The sequence below is a fragment of the Xenopus tropicalis genome, chromosome 9 (genome assembly GCF_000004195.4).
Source record: "Xenopus tropicalis strain Nigerian chromosome 9, UCB_Xtro_10.0, whole genome shotgun sequence".
Classification (NCBI taxonomy): domain Eukaryota; kingdom Metazoa; phylum Chordata; class Amphibia; order Anura; family Pipidae; genus Xenopus; species Xenopus tropicalis.
The window spans coordinates 54,678,141-54,692,210 of record NC_030685.2 but is presented as its reverse complement, the minus strand read 5'-3'; the positions used below and the strand labels follow the sequence as shown (position 1 = coordinate 54,692,210).

Genomic DNA, 14,070 nt, shown 5'->3' with positions numbered 1-14,070 from the left:
ATTACAAAAAAACGGTTTATTTAAAGGAGAAGGAAAGGCTAATAATGAGCCAATCTCAAGCTGCAGGCATACCTTCAGTTCTCTCAATAGTGCCCTTAAGTCTCCCCATATTTCTCCCGTTCAGATAATCATAAGCCTCATAGGAAGAAAAAACACTGAGCTCTGTAAAGAAAGTTCCCATAATGCCTTGCTCCTGCACCAAGACCGGTGTACATGCTCAGTTTGTAAGACTATGAGGAAGCTTCCTGCTGAATGGCTCAGATCCACATTCCTAAGGGGGGGAGTGAGTTCTTAGCATCCTTGATGGAGGGGGAAGCAGGAGAGAGGAGAAAGCTGGGCGTCTCTGGCACAGGAAAAAAGAGCGTTTCTGTGAGTGCTTATGGCTGTATTTACATAGAGCTTTCTGATAAAGCTTACTTAGTTTTTAACTTTCCTTTACTTTAAGTACCATACACAATTTGTTTTGGGCCTCTCCAATGCCCTTTATCAAGTGTACATTTTCAGAATTGCAGTGAACATCTAAACATGCAGTCCAACACACCTACCTGTACCTGTATCGGTATTTAAATTAAAATGGTTCTACACACAAGGAACTGCACATGTGTATGCCCACCCCTGCTCCACCAAGTGGTTAAGGACCAAGATCAGAGTGTCAGTAAGGATATAGTTTGTGCCACTTATTTTCTTTATGGCACCATAATTTGATCTGTGGCAGTATCAAGAAAAACTACATGTGGCAATGAAAATGTGCCATAAAAAATATCATATAATGTGATGGTAAGTCTAAAGCACACCAATATTTCTAGGCAGCTGTGCCTTTAATATGCACAGGTTTACTAAGTATTTCTCAGAGACAGCCTGCAGTCCATTCCAAATCCACTGCCTCAGTACTAATGAAAACATGAAGAGAATTAAACACTTTAATCCAAGCTCTCATACAACACAAACTGACTCAATTAACAAATGTCACTCAAAGATGAGCTCTGTAAACACACCAAAACTGAAAGTGTAGCTCACACAGGCTGCATAATCACACAATTACAGGTCAGGTCTTGTAGGCACAACTGGTATAGCAAGAACACCCATACCGAGTGCCACTGGCCATGCAAAGGAACAGCTAGCATACACAATTCATCAATGTATAGCCTGCCACACATACTTAAAGGGGGACCTGTTACCCAGACATTTAAAGCAGTATAATAAAAGCCCTTTTCAAATTAAACATGAAAACCAAATTGTTAATTTTTTAACATCTGTACCTGTTATAAAGTTTTTGTTATATGTTTCATCTGTCAATAATGTATTGCCTTCCATGCCACCGGCACAGCACTCATTTCCCATTTTACACTTTCCTTCCACTATTAACATTCTCCCTCCCTATTAACTGCCTATAATAATGTGTTGCCTGTGCTTTTACACATGCATAAATACATTTTAGAGGCAAAACAAAATCGGTTCAGCAGTGTTAAGGCAGTAGGGGTCAAAGTATTTTTGCATTCTGCACCCTGCATTCCACCCTATATGAAATGGAGCAGGTCCATTTCAGAGCACATAGTACTGCAGCCTTCCCAATAAATACAGAACTGCATGAATTTTGCAGTGCTGAATTCAGGAAGGGCAGGAAAGGGGAAGGTACCCATCCCTAATTTGCAAGTCATTCAAATGGCAACAGACACCAATGGGCTGGGCACTAAGAGTGTATATCCCTTACATCCTTACATTTCTGTCCGGAGTCTTTCTTAATTACACCAATGGTGTTCCAAATGACAGCAAGATCCCTAGACAAAACAAAAAAAAAGTCCTAAACAGTATAACAGATTCCACACCTTTTCTATGCCTAAAATCAGAGTACTGGTTGAAATACATGGCATACATATACATTCATATACCAAGAGTTTTTTTTAAATGGACAAATGTAGAACAAATACAACCATAAGACACACTATTATTATTATTCTGCCTTATTTATAAGTGTTGACCTAGTCTTCAGCACTTTACAAAGATTTTACATCATTCACTTTGGAGCTTAATCACATTTAAGCTATGGTAGATTTTGCAGAGTCAATAATAAAAATATTATTATATAAAGCAATCAAGACTCTCTATCCAGGCATTTGTGCCTAAATAACTTAGTTCAATGATAAGGAAACATTGTAAAGATGACATCAAGAAGAGAAACAACCTTGACAATAACTTACAGTGGCCCTGTCAGGTCTTAAGCTACTCACCCACGTATGGATTTTTTTTAGTTAAGTCAATTTCCATTTCCATCTATGACTGGCGGTGCAAGTGACTGCATCAGTGATGATTTTTGAAAACAGAAAATCATTGGTCAGCCAAACTGTGATGCAATAGCTCACACTGCCAGTCATTGTGTTCTACTGGAAATCTGACTAACTGGAATCTAAAATCCATGCATGTGTGGACAGATTTGCCAGTTGTAAAGGATCATCATCCAAACCTGATCTGCATGGGCCTGGACTGTACAAACTGACCCTGCACATGTTTGGACAGATTGTACAGATAAATGCCTAATGGGCTGATCACCCATACTTTCTCCAAGCAGTCGCAGGGCTTACTTCTTTTATGGTTATATTTATGGCAACAAAAAATGATTTACTCAAAATAATCCCTGAAAATCAAATTCCCTATAATACAGGTATGAACATATGATAGAATTCCAGCTTCAAAACAGAGCACAGAATTAGAAGGCTCTTGGTTTCCAGTACAAGGGATTTCACAATTGGTATACCAGAACAAAGACAGAATAGTTCTTGTTCTTTTTAGATCCATTATTCCAGTCTATTCAGTGGTACCTAATCAAGCAGACAGGGCTGTTTTAAAGTACATTCTGGCACTGTTCTTGAGCATTAGTCCAGTCTATGGCCAAGCACTGTGTTCTGTGGTGGCACTGTTCCAGTACTAATCCAGAACTGTTCTTGTTTCATCTATCAGGGTGCAATTAAAAATCTTCATCTATAATACTTTCAGCTTTGAAACACTGCACTAATACTGCCTAAACACAGACACACACATGTACACAGAGGGTGCCACATCTTCTGGAAAAAAATTCACCTTTCCTATCTTTTTAGCTTTTTCCCCTTTTGGCATTAAGTATATTTCTTTCTGGCCAGACGGCAACCCTATACACAAATATTATATGATTTAAACCAATAAATAATATCAAACCTATTCAGTCATAACAGTACTAGTACTCTGAATTTACTTCATGCCAGCAGTAAGCAAATATTGTAGAACAAGATTCTGGTTCAATAAAATTATAGAATTTAATTCTCCCACTAGTCCCATAGCAATGCTTTTACCAATGTAATGTACTTTGATAAGTCCAGGGATAAGGTGGCCATACACGTTAAGATTTTAGTCTTCCAAAGAACGTTTAGAAATCAATCATACATTTAAATGCAACAATCTAAAACTAACATTCAGATTGAAATTGTTGGATAAAGTCCTAAAAATAACAAATTGAATGAAGTTCTGAACATAAAATAACTGGCAGACAACAATCATAAGAAAGTGACGTCCCGGAAATGCATTGTAGGTCCTAAGGATATTGTCAGATACACAATACATGCAACAATTTTATTGTTATCCGACCAAAATTTTCTAACCTGTCTAATCGACTAAATGACCTATTGCCATGGTACAAACATTCTCTGGACGAAAATTCGGAACCCACATGTGGTCTGAAAATCGTACAAAACTATGTTTCATACGATTATATCGGTGCATGTATGGCCAGCTTTAGATTACAGGAACCCGTGCTAGACCCATGCCAAAGCTGTTAAAAAATGAGTCGCATATATCAGCTGGCAAACCACTTTCTACCAATAGGAGGGTCTGTTTCTCCTGGTACACTCAGCAGGCCAGTTCATTGTTCAAGTTAGTGTAAGAACTTATGATATGAAGGTAGCATCATGGCAGTTTTAGAGAATAAAAATAACATTGCTTTATGGAAATCCTGCATTTTTCCCTGGTACATAGGCACAATGCCCCTACTCCATGTGCCATACTTACAGTTCCAGCTCTGTGGCACACAGTATCCTGGCATCTCTGGCACTTGACTATCCTGTATCACCAAATGGCATGTACTGTCACACACAACCCTGCCCAGCACAGGGACCTTAGGCCACTAACACTTCTTTCCCCACCCCAGCCCTCCATTCAGAATAGCAATCCCCCCACAGTTCTCTGTGCACCCGAACATTACCTCATCTACCCGGAAGGGTTTGCGGGCTCAGGACAGGGCAGGAGATCCATATCCAAGAGAAAAAGCCTGAATCCAGTGGATCTGGCAAGTCAGCCAAGCTTAATTTCCCAACTTAATAGGCATCAGCAGAAGGTCACTACCTTTAACAAAGTGTATTTTAACGGTTTCACAGAATTGCTGGAGCAATAGAGAGAGGCCAAACCGGCTGAGAGCCCCAAGCCCTCTTCCCCAGTAGGTTTGGGGCCAGTGGAAGCACCAAAGCAGCAGCTCGGAGAATACGTTGCTAGCTCTGTAGGTTCAGCTTCCAGAAGTGCAAATCCGCTCTGTGCCTAGGGACACTATTATAGAATAAATACTGACAATAAAACTCTGTGCGCTGCTGCGTCTGGCGGCACAAAGTGACAGCGACTGACAGACTGCCCCGGAGCGCTCCTTTGTGTAGGGCAGCAATACAATAGATGGAGCAGTTAGCGGAGAGCTCAGAGCCCGGGCCCCCGCCTACTGCAGGAATGTAGCACAGAGTTCCGCGGAACGACAAGGGGCCGCTCCGAGCATTCGGCACTAGCGGCTCTCTCACTGCAGCCCGGCGCTGTTTCCTGAAGTTCCGGCCGCTCCTCTCTCTGTACCCGGCGCTGTGTACAAGTTGGGGGGCGGCAGTGCGCATGCGAGAGATCCCTTTGTATCGGGTGAGAGGGGCTCGGGTGGGCTGAGGGGCTCGGGTGGGCTGAGGGGCTCGGGTGGGCTGAAGGGGCTCGGGTGGGCTGAAGGGGCTCGGAGTGGCACAGGGTGACAGGCAGCTGGGCACCAAGTCATACAATGTGACAAGCTGGCTAACAGCGCGGATACCTAGGGACACCAAGTGGCAGAGTCACACATTCACTCCATCCGTCAAATACAAAGTCTGTCTGTTTCTGCTTCGGAAAAGTCACTAAATGAGGCAATGTGTTAAGAAGTAAATGTTGCCATATGAGAAGTAAGGAAACCTCCAAAATAGAGCTTTTCGCTGATAATGGATCCGACAGCTACAGCCCAGACGCTCCTCCATCAGAGACCACAGACAGCCATCAAAACGCTGGTGTGACTGCTCCTCATAGTCTGTAAAGCGCAAACCTTTGCGCCAAAACAGCATTTTGTGTGCGTCGGATACATTCAGGAGCGGCGGCAGATTGAGATTCAACCAGGATTTTAAATGAACACCTGTATAGCGATTTATAAAACTACAATATGCTTTTTATACAATGCAATTTGTGTCAGAAGGACACGCAATGCCATCACGGAACGTCATCGCATGGCGTCATCACGCACACCCCTTTGTCCCTGTTTAAAGCCTGGCAAAGGTGGCAACCCTAACCTGGATGCCAGTGGTTCTTAAAAGAAAATGATAAATGCTTCAGACACTTACATCTCCTAGGTGGGATTCATACAATTACAGGCATAATATTCACAACACCTCTGATAGGTGAAACAGACCCCTGAGCTAGGCAATGCTCAGTGGTGTATTAATCCAGGGATCTTCTATATCTGTAATGATGGGTGACACCTTGGATACTTTCCCTTCAGGCTCCTTGTTGGAACCTCAGACTGCTATATAAACTACCATATAAAGTAAACTACCTCTTAATCCAAATCTTTCCAAGCACTTCCACTGAGGTCTACCTACAGGCTCCTCAGCACAACACCTTCATGGCAGGATCTCCCTGTGTTCCCAGGCAGCAGTGTTTCTTAACCCAGGACAGACATTTAGTATAATCTACATTTACATGTTGTGAGTGTGGACCCCAGGTGCAAAACTCCCTTGCAAATATATTGCGGCCTGACCTGCTTCTTGCTTCAGGTACATGCATGCTTTCCAGCAGAGACACATCAGCTGCCCTGTGTACTACTGTTTAAAGTGGACCTGTCACCCAGACATAAAAGGCTGTATAATAAAAGCCCTTTTCAAATTAAACATGTAACCCAAAGTCATTTTTATTAACACATCCATACCCATTATATAAGCATTTAAAAGTCCCAGCTGTCAATCATATATTGCCTGACCCGACTTTATGCCGTAGGCATAGGGGTGGGGCAGACAGTTACTTTTACTTTCAACTCAGAACTCCTTAGATGTCACTGCACTCCTCACACTCCACCTCCCTCTTCACCATCTAATTGTGTAACCAGTGCATGGGCATGGGCATTAGGTCCCCCCATACTGGCACAGAAACAAGATTTTAGCAGGATGCACAGCTTGCCTTAATAACAGTGTCCACAAAATGGAGCCTGCCTGTTATCTGCAATTGTGAATTCCAAGGCTGAATGAAATAAGTTGAAAATAATTTATATAGTGTAATTGAAGTTTATTTTGCTTGACAAACACAATAGAAAACAATTTGTAATTATTTCTTAGGGTGACAGGTCCCCTTTAAGAGAATTGCCTTACAAGTGAAAATCACATGCACCATCCACTATTAAACCATAATGGAAAGATTTGTGACAGTTGTACTGCATTATAAACACAGTGAGAGCAGAAAATCAGAAACAATTGCTTCCCATGCTGTAAGATCATTGCATGGGGCCATTGTTATAAACCAAGCATATTTCCAAGGATAAAATATTTCAGGGACAAGGAGCCAACACCAGGGATTGGACCTTGAAATGAGAAACTGCGTGCAGTGATGTTCATTGGCATAGCTGCTGCTTCTTTCCAGGGTCTATTTTAAGAGTCTAAAATATTATAAATATTTTATAAATTATAAATATAAATATTTAAATTGTCTGATTGCAAAGACACAGGCCTCAGTGTACTGCAATGTTTATTTTGGTAGTTGTGTGGAATAGGTTTGCTACCCTTGATACTGCCTGCCATCGCAAATTCCAAAAAAGGAAAATCCATTTCTGTTTATTGTTTAGTAATGAAACAATAATACAGGGGTTTTAACCCTTTCACTGCCAGCTGTTTTGGACAAAGCGGAATTTCTACTGCCAGACAGTTTTTGAACATTTTGCACTGTTTCACTTTAGGGGCCTTTCCTCGGGGGGACTTTTAGTTTACCCAGGAAAACAATATATCGTTTTTTTCAGGACAACCTTTTAAAATATGATAGAATTTTTCTGTAATTCTAAATGTAATTTCTAAATGTCTAAAAAATGTAAAAAAAAATATTTTCCATAATATAAACACATACACCAGAAACAAAAATTATTTTATGCATGAAAATACAACTGATTTGGAAATTCCCATGTCTCCTGAACGTGCCAATACCAAATATATATAGTTTTATGGAGATTTCTCACTTGTATAGGCCAAAAACTCCCAGCAATACACTACCAAATTTCCAAAGCTCTGCTCCAGAAAGCTGCATACTTTAGATTTTAAGGCCAAAAATTCCACTAACAGAAGGCTTATTCCAGAAAATTATACATTTTTAGAAAGAACAGATTCTGGGGAATCCAGAATAGGCACAACTGTCTGTCTACTCCAAACTACCAAGTCGCAATGCTTTCCTTTGGTTTTTTTTAAAATTTGTGAAATTTTTTAAAAATCGCTTCAAATCTTCCAGTCTATAGTATCTTATCTCCTAAAGGTCATAAAGTAACCAGATAAAACACCATAAATATGAACACCAGGGGTCCATTGAACAGTTTGATGCCCAATATGTATAGGTTTACCTAAGTATGTGGCATGTAGGGGCCCCAATGGGAACATACCCCCATATGATCTATCATTTCTGTCATTTCAGCTTCTGCAAAATCAACATTTACATCATTATATGTGGGATAAAGCTAGTAAAAAGTACACTCACCCCAGAAAGTCATATATTTTTGGAAAGTACACATTCCCCCGAATCTAAAATGGGTACCCATGTCTTTCTACTCCAAAGTACCAAGCCGCAAAGCTTTCCTAAGTTTGACAATTTTTATGGCATTTCCAAAAATCACCTCAAAACTTCCACTATGCAGCATCTTATTTTCTACAGGTCATTAGGTACCAAGATAAAACACCCTAAATATGAACCCCAGGGGTCTACTGAACAGTTTGATGCCCACTGTACATAGGTTTATCAAAGCACATGGCACATAGAGACCCCAAAATATCCCTTGTACACACTAATTTCATGGCTTATCTTTACCTAATTCATAAACACACGCCAGTTTTATGAGGGGTAGAAGCTGCAGAAATGTAGGGTGACCCCTGAAAACCATATATTTTTGGAAAGTACGCATTCTGACAAATCCAACATGAGTCCTTTCTACACCAAAGTACCAATCTGCAAAGTTTTCCTAAAGTTAGTGGTTTTTATGACATTTCAGAAAATCGCATAAAAATGTTGCAATTTGCCGCATTTATTTCACAATTTCTTGCATACAAGGGCAAATCACCCCATATAGGAACACCAGAGGTCTACTAAACAGTTTGATGCCCAATATGCATAGATATACCAAAGTCTGTGGTGTGTACTGAACCCAAAATGAAAATAGCGCATATGGATTTCTCGCCTGCCAACTCAGCTTTTGCACACAGAGCCCCAACAGCGTATTATGTGCCGTAACCCCCCTAACTATACAGAGACCCCCAGAAAACCATATATTTTTGGAAAGTAAACATTCTGATGAATTCAAAATAAGTAAAGTTATTTTTCTACACCAAAGTTACACATGGCAAAGCTATGCTAAAATTAGATCAGGAACACTAATATAGGGATAAAAATGCAATAAAACCACAAAAATTGTGCAAATCAACAAAATAAGTCACATGACAGCATAATTAGTGGTGAGAATACTATGGCAGGGAAAATGCTCAATATGTCCACATACTGCCTGTGCATGCTGCTATTGACTTTAATGGAAACTGCCTGTCACTGTGGAAATTTTTTTTCAAATTTTGGTTTGAAAATGCTGAAGTATGCCTTTTTGGGCTGAAATCTGCCCTTTGTGTGTGGTGACAGCTGGTGGATATTAAACTATTGAATTGAGTAAGGTTGGGAAGTGCATTTATCAGTAATAATATTTTCCAGGAGTTCAACTCCTCATGTACCCTCTTTCCTCTCCTCCAACCTTTTTTGTTCTGTTGAGGTACAAATCATTCTCTTCTTAGGAACAGCAAATGTATTAATGGTCACAATGTTGTGACAGAAGATTCAGTCCAGTTTTAATGTCAAGGCTACTTCAGAATTGATTTTGCAATCATCCTGCTGATTAATTTCAAAAATAGATCGAAAGAACTGTTCTTAAAGGAACAGTAACACCAAAAAATGAAAGAGCTTTAAAGTAATAAAAATATAATGCACTGTTGCCCTGCACTGGTAAAACTGGTGTGTTTGCTAAAGTAACACTACTATAATTTATATAATAAGCTGCTGTGTAGCCACGGGGGCAGCCATTCAAGCTGGAAAAAAGGAGAAAAGGCACAGGTTACATAGCAGATAACAGATAAGTTCTGTAGAATACAAAAGTGTTTTATCTGTTATCTGCTATGTGCCTGTGCCTTTTCTCCTTTGAATGGCTGCCTCCATGGCTACATAGCAGCTTATTTATATAAATTATAGTAGACTTTCTGAAGTAAACACACAACTTTTACCAGTGCAGGGCAGCAGCACATTATATTTTAGTTACTTTTATACACTTTCATTTTTTGGTGTTACTGTTCCTTTAATACTGATAGTGGCTACATTGGTTAGATTGTTAGATAGATCTAAAGTTTTGTTACAAAAGTTACATAGTTAATTTGGGTCGAAAAAACAAAATTCCATCAAGTTCAGCCCTTCCAAATGAACCCCAGTGCATGTATTAGAATCTGCCATCAAGAACCACCTACAGTGTGCTGCTTCAAGTAAACATTCAGTTCCAGAAGTCTGAAGGAGGGGCCTCTGGTTTGTCGATCGTTTCTATGGGCAAAAACTTCCCCCGCTATCTGTCCCTCTATGTTCCGCTATGCCCTCTAACGTTCTTGTAAAGAGTAATTATGTCCCCTCGCAAGTGCTTATTCTCCAGAGAAAACAACCCTAACTTGATAGTCTTATAAATCTTTCATCCCATTTACCAGTTTAGTTGCACACCTCTGCGTTCTCTCCATCTCACTAATATCCTTCTTAACTGGATACTGTCACCAGAAATTAAATTTTTTTTTTACATCTATCATAACATTGTCTTTGCATGCCATTTATAATTTTGCCATAAAAGTATTTGCCCAATGCATTTACATTACTTTTCTGATCCCCCCATGTTCCTCTATGAGGGGGCAGCCATATTTGTGCAGCAGGAGTCCGTTAGCATTGGAAGCTATAACTTACAGGCTGAGAAGGGACAGGTTGGCAAAAGTCAGGTATAGGAAATTCAGGTAACAATTACTTACAAAAGCAAACCTATCAGCAAAAAATTTGACCTATAGGCAACTATAAAGAGGCAAAATTATATTTTAATTTTTTAATGCAAGTTCTTTTATTTGCTTTTGTAGCCATGATATAGTAAAAAAAAAACAGCAATTTTGTTCAAATTTAAGAAAGCAAGACCTTCAGTAAATCTTCAGTAAATCTGGCTTTAAACCTCCTAAACTCCCTTTTGCCTTTTAAGACTTTTACTGCTTTCCATCTATTGCCACCTGATTAAGGACTTGTTTATGTCCTTTTCCCCAGCAAAGCAATGTTTTCAAGGTTATTCTTTATTGACTATTCCATCTTTAAATCCTCTTTATATGCAACACAACTAATATGCCCAGATACTCAGTGTGTATTGGAATGCATGAATATAAATATGTAATAGCTATGAATTGAATTACCTGTGTTGGCTCATTTTCTTCTTTCTCTTAAAGCTGCAATAATAACAATAATGATCCTTTTGAAGCTCAAAAGAATATGTTTAAGGCAATGAACCTTAATTGGCACCATCTTCAGATTTGCAGTCGTGAGCTCTGGGAAATCAAATAGAGCTGTTTAGGGCTTCCCCCAGAAAATCAGCAATTGTAGGTACAAAGTGTGATGAAAACTGCAATCATATGCCACAAATGTACCTTGAGACGTTGCAGATTACTGCCCATTTTTAGTATTTAGAATACTAGCCTTTGGAAAGGGCCTGTGTGGGGGCAATAGTACACACAGTTTAACAGCTGTTGCTGAATTGTGAAGTTTGAAGTCAAGGATGAATGGCTGGCTGCTAACTGGGCAACCCCTCCCTTGTGTATAACAAGATGAACAAAAAAAACTGCAAAAAAAAAATATTGCCATATTAAATTGGTTGTTCACAACTAAATAAGGTTTTACTATTATTTAGACCAGTGTTCCCCAACCAGTGGCTCAGGGGCAACATGTTGCTCACCAACCCCTTGGATGTTGCTCTCCATATAATGCCAAACAGAAACTTCTGTAGGCTGCCAGTCTACATAGGGGCTATTAAGTATCCAGTTATAGCTCTAATTGCTACCTCCATGAACCATTTTCATGCTTGTGTTGCTTCCCAACACTTTTTCCATTTAAATGTGGCTCACGGGTATAATAGGTTGGGGGTCCCTGACCTAGACAATGATATTCTGAGACAATTTGTAGTTGGCTTTCATTCTTTATATTTGTGGTTTTTCAGTTGTTCAGCTTTTTGTTCAGTAGCTTTAGTTGTTAGGTTCTTGTTTACCTTAGCAACCAGGCAGTAGTTTGGAGACTGGACTATGAATAGGAAAAAAGAAAGATAAGTAATAAAAAGTAACAGTATTAACAAAATTGTAAGCTTACATATCAATAGTTTTTGGCTGCCGTGGTCAGTGACTCTCATTTAAAGCTGAAAAGATGTAGAAGAGACAAAAACTATAATAAATAAATACAAAAAGACCTATGCAAAGCTGCTAGGAATTTACGTGATATAACAGATTAAAAGTTATCTTAAAGGTGAACCACCCCTTTAAAGGGAAAGTTAACCCTTAGAATAGTGTTTCCACTCCAAGTTCTTCCACTGGTTAACCAAATAAAGATAAAATATAGATTAGCACCACAGGCTAGGAAAAAATAAGCTCAGGTGGTTAACTTATTCTAATTTTGACTGAGCAGTTTGCAAAAACAGGCAAAAATAGAGATGGTAGGGTGGTGAATTTGGGGGCATAGGCGCTATAGTTTTATATAAATAGAGGCTGTCAGATTATGAAAATAAGTAATTGAAAATAACCAATGTGAGAAGTGTTCATGTGTGCTTAATTGCAGGAAAAGCAATAGGCATTAACTGATTCCTTAGGTCCCTCTGAGAGGAGATAGCAATAGGCTGAGATATCAGCAACAGACACAGACCCTTGGTTGTTTTGGGGCAAACAGTACATTGTAAGAAGCTTTCTCACGTTGTTATACATCGCATTTTTCTCTTACCTTTTCATGCCTAATAACTTTTGCAAAGTTAAAGTAAGTAAGTAAAGAGGCCTATATATCCTCTCATTAACCCTTATAACATATTAAGTGCTCAAAATCTCAGAACCGCCTTTCCATATTTTCAGCTTTCCCTGTGTGTATGCTGTAGTATACTATTGAAGAGGGTAAGAGGTTTGATGTATGATTCCAATTGGAGTAAATGCTTTGTATTACGGGATTGAATCAAATTCCCTGTATATAAGTGTGTATTGGTAAACAGAATAGCCCCCTAAAGCAGTCTTAGCAGTATATTTGGATCTCCAGACATCTGAAGTGTTTTCAATTCAGTTTTTCTTTCAGTCAGATGTATTCATTATTTTCACTATTATTGCGTAAGCAAGGTATATATGTATGGACTGTGTGACACTTTAACTCCTCTGTGAGTTCTTCTTTGGTCTTGTTTTTTTGTATTGCTTATTGGAGTTGTCAGCATGTCCATGTCTCTCACATATAGTTTTGCTTTTTTTTCTCTTTCTGTGCTAGTGAGTTGTTAGGGGGTGCGGAGCATACCTATAGGTAGAAATATTTCATAACAACTATGCACAGATTTTTCGTGTGTTCTATATTGCTGCTGTGATTTTTACAAAGTGCTGTAGTGCTTTCTCCAAAAATCAAATGATATAAAACAAAGTACTACGAAGCTTTCTTCAAAAAATAAAACTCAGCATGTGGATTTTCCACGTTCTGTTGGGATTAGCAACAGATTCCTGATATCAAACAGCATATCAGTACTAACTCCAGAGCGGTTCTTTTTTCTGTGAAGACATTAAACAGCAGGGACATCGCCCACAGTGTAATTCGTCTTTGTTTTTAAAAGGTTTTAAAATTCATTGCGCTTACATGTCAGACTTCTAAACGCATATCAGTTTCTTTCTCAAGTGTTATGATGCAGATTGTAGAGGGCAACCTTTCCAATACAAGGAGATGGATTTTGCTGACGTCTCCCTCTCTTGTGCGTTAGACCTGTGCATCCACCTATTGTTGCGACTGGAAGTGACGTCACACTTGACACGTTTTGCCAAATTGTGTTGTAACGCCCTGGTGTTTGTTGTTAATAATATTGCGCTAGGTTCTGTGATTTATTTGTTATTTTTCCTAGCCTGTAGCAATGATCTATATTTTATCTTTATATAACAAGATAATATTAAAACAATAACTTAACTCCTGTATTATTTTTCTAGTTTGCTGTACTAGAATATGTGACATTTTTTGACTTTTTAGTTGCTTAAAACGCATAAACAAAAATTGTTAAAACAAATCATTCCAGCATGAATTTTACAAATCTGTAGACCAACCATGCAATTTGCATCAGCGATTAAAAATTCATATGGCCATTACAGCTCAGTGCTGAAGTCTAAAATGAATGCCCTCCGCTGCCAAAAATCCTGACAGATGAGAAATTACTTGGCCTAAATGAGCAAAGATCCCCTTGTGCGGGGACCTTACTATACGACTGGATCTTCCTGTGTTTCAGATTTCTTA

At 39.1% G+C, this 14,070-nt stretch overlaps 1 protein-coding gene across 1 annotated transcript in view; it reads right to left on the bottom strand.

Annotated features, from left to right (window-relative positions):
* Positions 1 to 5,648, bottom strand: part of c3orf70 (chromosome 3 open reading frame 70) — a 76,908-nt gene extending 71,260 nt beyond the window's left edge. The window contains exon 1 of the mRNA XM_002936534.5: positions 4,229 to 5,648. The gene's annotated coding sequence lies outside the window, so the exon portion shown is untranslated. The remainder of the gene's footprint in view (positions 1 to 4,228) is intronic.
* Positions 5,649 to 14,070: the final 8,422 nt, after the last annotated feature.